At 38.6% G+C, this 5,852-nt stretch overlaps 1 pseudogene; it reads left to right on the top strand.

The window, feature by feature from the left end:
• Positions 1 to 236: 236 nt before the first annotated feature.
• Positions 237 to 4,314, top strand: LOC103661417 (annotated as a pseudogene).
• The last annotated feature ends 1,538 nt before the right edge of the window (positions 4,315 to 5,852 follow it).

Here is a 5,852-nt window from a genome sequence, read left to right as displayed (position 1 = left end):
TTTTGTAATATACATGTATACCCAATTTTTCAATAGCAAGTGTTTTTCATATTATTATTTTCTTTAAAAAATATTGTTTTACACAGATAAGAGATGATCCCCTCCAGCCATTACTAAATCCTCTTTCTATAAGAACATTGCAATTGTAGTTTATCAGAAAACATTTTTCTTTTGCTCAAAATATGTGATGGCTTAAAATTATAATTATTTTGTTTTACCTTTAGGTTAAGGGATATATACAATTTTCCTAAAAATTTTTTTCTGTTAATATCAATGCAGTCTCATTCCTTTTATTCAGAGAAATAAAGAACATCCGTGTCTCTATTTAAAAAAAGTCACGTCACCAAAGTGTGGAGATTTAAAATAAGATCGTAAAATAAGGGACACTGAATAGAGAAGGGAATTAGTCCTGACTGCCCTAGACAGAAAGATAAGAGAGGGTGAGAGAACCATGTGAGGTATTTTATCACCTTCCTCTAGGTCAGCTTGGCCTAAACCCCCAATTCCCACAAACTCCTCTCCATACCCACCTTCTAATGAATCATCACACCCATGCTGATTTATTTCTCTGCTCTGACATTTTCCATGGCATCAAAGCAACCAGAAACAGCCCCTGGTCTGTGATGAAGGCTTATGATAGCAGTGTTTTCATGAGGAAGCAGCATAGACGTATATCTGAATGCCAGTTTGGGACTGAATGAACTAGACTGAGCAGCACCCTCATTTGAAACAAAGTGTACTTGCCTGGACATAATTAAGCCCACTGAGATCCACACTGCTCTTGACTGGACCCCACCCCAGATTCTACAGGACTGGCCCAGGCAGCTGCGTGTATGGACTGAGCCCTTGTCTCTCTCAGAGCAATGAAGCAGGCTCAGCAGCTAGCAGCAACGGACCCCAGACTGCAATAAGGTTCTTTTGCATTTGGGAAACAAGCACCAAAAAAGAAGGTGTCATCATTGTTTTTGTTTTCACAAACCCTTAAGGGTGATACCAACACACATTACCCAGAAGTGGAGTAAAATCATAAACCACACAGTAAATGCGGTTAAAATCTTTGTAGCTACCCCTCCCCCCGGCAAGCAGAGAACTCAGGCTGGTTAAGCAGGTTCAGGCAGCTCTATGGATTCTGAACACTTACCCACCCCTTGGCTATCCTTTCTCTGAGAAGCTAGATTTTGTTTTACAGTTCAGCCAGTTGCTGGCTGAGAGTCTGTTCTAACCTGGGGGGCTTGCTTGAAACATCTGTATCTTGATATCTATGAGACCTGTCATGGCTCACAGGCCTTCCTGTCTTGTGCCATTGATTAAGTCAGTTTTCCTGAATATTGGAAAATAGCGCTAGGCAAAGCTGAATCTGTCTTTCCTCCCCTCGCCCAACCAGGGCATGGCAATTGCTTTTCTTGCCAGTTATGCTTGACTTCTGCTTCTCAACTCCCAACATCCTCAACTAGAGGCTTGCTTGGTCAAAAGGGCCAATCCCCATAGGCATAAGTTAGCCAGGGCATCCTAGTTCCGGCCCTGCCATTCTCAGCTTCTTCTCCGTGGGTCCTGCATGTGGAGTTTTTTCAACCACTTAACAGAACTATAAGAGATGGTAAAACTATTCAATAAGTGACTGAACAGCCTCCCTTCAAAAAAGCACTCACATTATAATGAAAGGATTTCCTTAGGATAGGAAGAGATATATCCACCAGCAAACAAGTACCTTACTAAAAAAATTAGAAGCCAGAAAGCCAAGAGACAGTGATAACTGATACGGCAGTCCAAAGTTGAAACCTAAGCTTGTGTTGGGAGAAGCCAGGATTCAAGCTGAATCAAGGATGTAACTGCAGGGAAGCTTGAGAAGTTACGCTATTGGTAACACTGAGAAGGGGGCGATGCCGATGCAGCTGAGGCTGGAGAAGTAGTAGAAATGTGATTAAGAACTCACTGGGTTCCCAGATCTCCCCCTACCCTTTGCAGCATGCTGACTGCAGGGTAACGACACCACCTTCCTTCCATTTAGGAGAAGCTGGGAGCTTTCTTCTTTGTGAAGAGGTTGAACCAAGGAGGTTCTGAACGCAGGGACACAAGACATAGATGTGGGGAGTGCTGTAATATAAACTGGAGGATGGAGTGAAAAGCCTCCTTCTGAATTATAAAACTCCTCTCTCCTTTTCCCTATTTGGGTCCTAGAATACTATTCTCCAGGCTTATATCTCCCAAACAGGAGAATGGAGGGTTCTTCCCTTAGGCCAAAGTTCTACAGATAATGAAGTTCTTCCCCCTGAAACGGCTCAGCCACTCACCCTTCATAGAAGCCAACTAGACATTAAGCACCCACCCAGATACCCCATCGGCTGTGTAGTGCCTCACTCATAAATATGATCAGTAGCCAAATGTCAGCAGATACTAGAGGAAAGCCCCACAAGCATGAAATGCCAAAGTGATCAGGTTTAAAAAGAAAAAATTTAGAAAACAGACCAAAAAAAAAAAAAAAAAAGTCTAAAAAAGCCAAAAAGCTCTCTGGCCTGATCTCCCTCGGTGTCTGACTGTTTGCTCTGTCCCACACCATGGGGAAACAGAACAATCCAGTGGCCTCTATGAACCCAAGAGCAACGCCCAGATCAAGGGGTCCAAACCAGTGTTTAGGGCCAACGATCACAGATTATCTGAATCGACTAAGGCCTACCAGGGAAGAAGTGAAAGAACAACAAGAAAAGAAAAAGGCTCCAAAGCACTGGCTGAATTTGAAGAAAAAATAAATGAGAACTGGAAGAAAGAACCAGAAAAACACAGGGAGAAATTATTAAGGGGAAGTGAGAACACATCCAAAAAAAAGAAAGAAAAGAGAAAAGAAGAGATTGGTTAGGTATCTTCATCACGCTCTGATTCTTCTGACAATTCTTCAGATTCTGAAGATGAGGATAAAAAACAATGAAAAGGAAAAGGACTGTTCACATAAAGCTTCTGAAACTTCCATGTCAGAAACCGAATCACACAGTCAGGATAGTTTAAAAAAGAAAAAGAAGTCAAAGGATGCAACTGATAAAGAAAAGGACATGCACGGATTCAGCAGAAAAGGAAAGATGTATCTTGAAGATAAACCTTTATCATATGAGTCCCTATTAGAATCAGATTATATGAAGAAGTTATAAGCAAAAAAGAAGAAAAGCAGTGATGAATGTGAAAAAGTAACAGAAAAAAACAAAAAAGGCAAAGAAGTATAAGAAACACAATAAGAAGAAGAAAAATAAAGTTTCTAAGTTCAAGTCCAGACTCGTGGTAGCAGTAAGAAAAATCAGGATTCCCTTATATAGAAAGTGCAATGTCTAAGGAAATTTCAACTGTGAAAATTATGATGTAATTACTAAAATGCATGCACTTCCTTGTTTTTAGAATTACTCCTGGACTATTCAGTAGCCACTCGGATGCCGCTGTGTGAAAGGGCCATAACTGTTGCCAATATCTCTTCTGGTGCTTAACAACTCTGGCAGATAATACATTGCAGTTGTGCTAGTGGTTAAGATACAGGGGATAGAGTTAATACTTTTGACTAGAAATATCTAATGATAAATCAACAAAAATAGAATCTGGATACATCATTAAGATGTAATTAAAAATGACCAGATGACTCTAGTTAACATTTTTGAAATAGGGATTACACTGATATTTCAGAATCCTTACTCTGTAGATAAGTGTATTTTAATTTTTTCCCCTTATCTACTTTCATTTACCTGGGGAGGGAACTTTTAGGGTGGGGGATGGCTTGCCATCTCTTTCGCGAGCAGAATAGCATGTTTTCTATCCTCACACATCCTATTTTTGTGGACACAGTAACCATGCTTCAGGGGAGGTCAGAGCTGGGTATAGCGGTCTTGTCCTTTGATATTCTTGGACTGTTATTTGCTGCTTTCAGTGAACCAGAGAAACAGCCCTTTGCAGCATGACAGAGCCCCAGAAGCTGAGATTCACCTCCACTTCAACAATACTGAATGGTTTTTAGCATTAGAATATGTTATAACATTTCAATTAATTTTGACCACATGATGGCTTTGAAGAGGAATCATTTCAAATAGACACTGGTACTTTTTGAACTTGTTAGCTAAAGATTCTAAAATGCATGTTTTATACTGTTAAGTTTTAGCCAGTCAGGAAGATTTTATGTAACCAGTGATAGTTATTTTATTTTTGTATGAATTTCGTTTAGGCTGCAATGTTTGGGTTTAATTAACTCCTTATTCTTGCTATCTTAAATTCCTTACTATGTCTAACGGCATACTTGCTAAGATACTTAGCATGTAAAAAAAAAAAAAGCAGACTTTTGATTTCTTTTTTAAACAGCTTCATATCGAAGCCGATACTTACCATAAACAAGTTGAGTGGCAGGCCTGGTAGGCTGTGTCTTGTTACATAAAGCTATTGCGAGAGTCTTAGTAAATATAATATTTAAAATATTTGTCTTTGTATAATTCAGAATAAATTATGACAAGTTAAGTGAGAATTACATTATAGCTCTTCCTGAGTCATATTTTACTAAGATTTTGTGCCTCATATCTACTGCTGAGTTATTTACTATTAATGTTAAAAGGAATTGATAAATCATTTTCACTTTATATTTTAATATAATCAGATAACATGAAATATAATTTAATGTACAATTTTGCCTGTTACAGAGGGTGTGCTAATTATAATGGTACATGCACAAAACATTTTGGCATGATAAGAGGCTGAATAGCTATTTTACTTAAAAAAATTAAAAAAACATAAAAAACTCCACTGCTATAATTAGTATCTTTAGAAAGATAAGGTAGTGAATCCATGAAACAGTATGCAATAAAAAAGGAGTATTACTTTAGGCTCAATAAAGAGATTCTAGAAATTAAAAATACGATACAGAAAGGGGATGTCTGATAAAGAGATCAAAGATAAAGTAGAGAAAGTTCCCAAAAACCAGTAATAAAAAAAATGGATTATAGGAGAAAAAAGTAACAACAACAACAACAAAAAGATTAGTTCAAGAGATTCAACATCCAAAGTGTAAGAATTTCCCCCAACACACCAAAAAAAACACAAAAACACACACACACACACACACACACACACACACACACCAAACAAAAATACACCCAGGATGGGAAGAATAGGAAAAATTCATTTGAAGAAAATTGCTCAAAAATGAAGAACCTAAGCATTCAGATTTGAAAGGGCCCAATGATGCCCAGCACAGAGAGTGATGGAGGTCCAGATGAAGGCCTAACATGGTGAAATAATGAGAGAAAAGAGAACAGTGGGGGAAAGAGAAGACACCAAAGGCTTACAATGTTTAAATTAAAAAAAAAAAAAAAAAGAATCAAAATGGCATTAGACTTCTCAAGAGGAACACTGCAAGCCAAAGGCATCATGGCAGTGTCTCCAATATTCTGCGGAAAAAGAACTTGCAGCTTAGAATTCTGTGCTTAGTTATTAAACAACGTACAGATAGAATAAAAAACAAATTTTAGGTATGTGTGATGGCTAATTCTGTATGTCAACTTGGTTGGGCCACAGTGCCTAGATATGTGGTCGGCATTATTCTAGATGTTTCTGTGAGGGTGCTTTTGGCTGAGATTAAAATTTAAATCAGTGTACTCTGAGTAAAGCAGGTAGCTTTGCGTAATGTGGGTGGGTCTCATCCGACCAACTGATGATCTGAATAGAACAAAAGACTGACCTCCCTTGGGCAAGAGGGAATTCTGTAGCAGATGACTGCCTTTTAGACTTGAACTACAACGTTGGGTCCTTCCTGGGTCTCCAGTCTGACAAACCTTGGACTTTTAACGGCAGCATTAGCTCTTCTGTGGGTCTCTATTCTGCCAGCTCACAGAACT

The sequence above is a fragment of the Ursus maritimus genome, unplaced genomic scaffold, assembly GCF_017311325.1.
Source record: "Ursus maritimus isolate PB19 unplaced genomic scaffold, ASM1731132v1 scaffold_9, whole genome shotgun sequence".
Lineage (NCBI taxonomy): Eukaryota > Metazoa > Chordata > Mammalia > Carnivora > Ursidae > Ursus > Ursus maritimus.
Note: the sequence above shows the minus strand (reverse complement) of the source record. Positions and strands in the feature narration are given on the sequence as shown.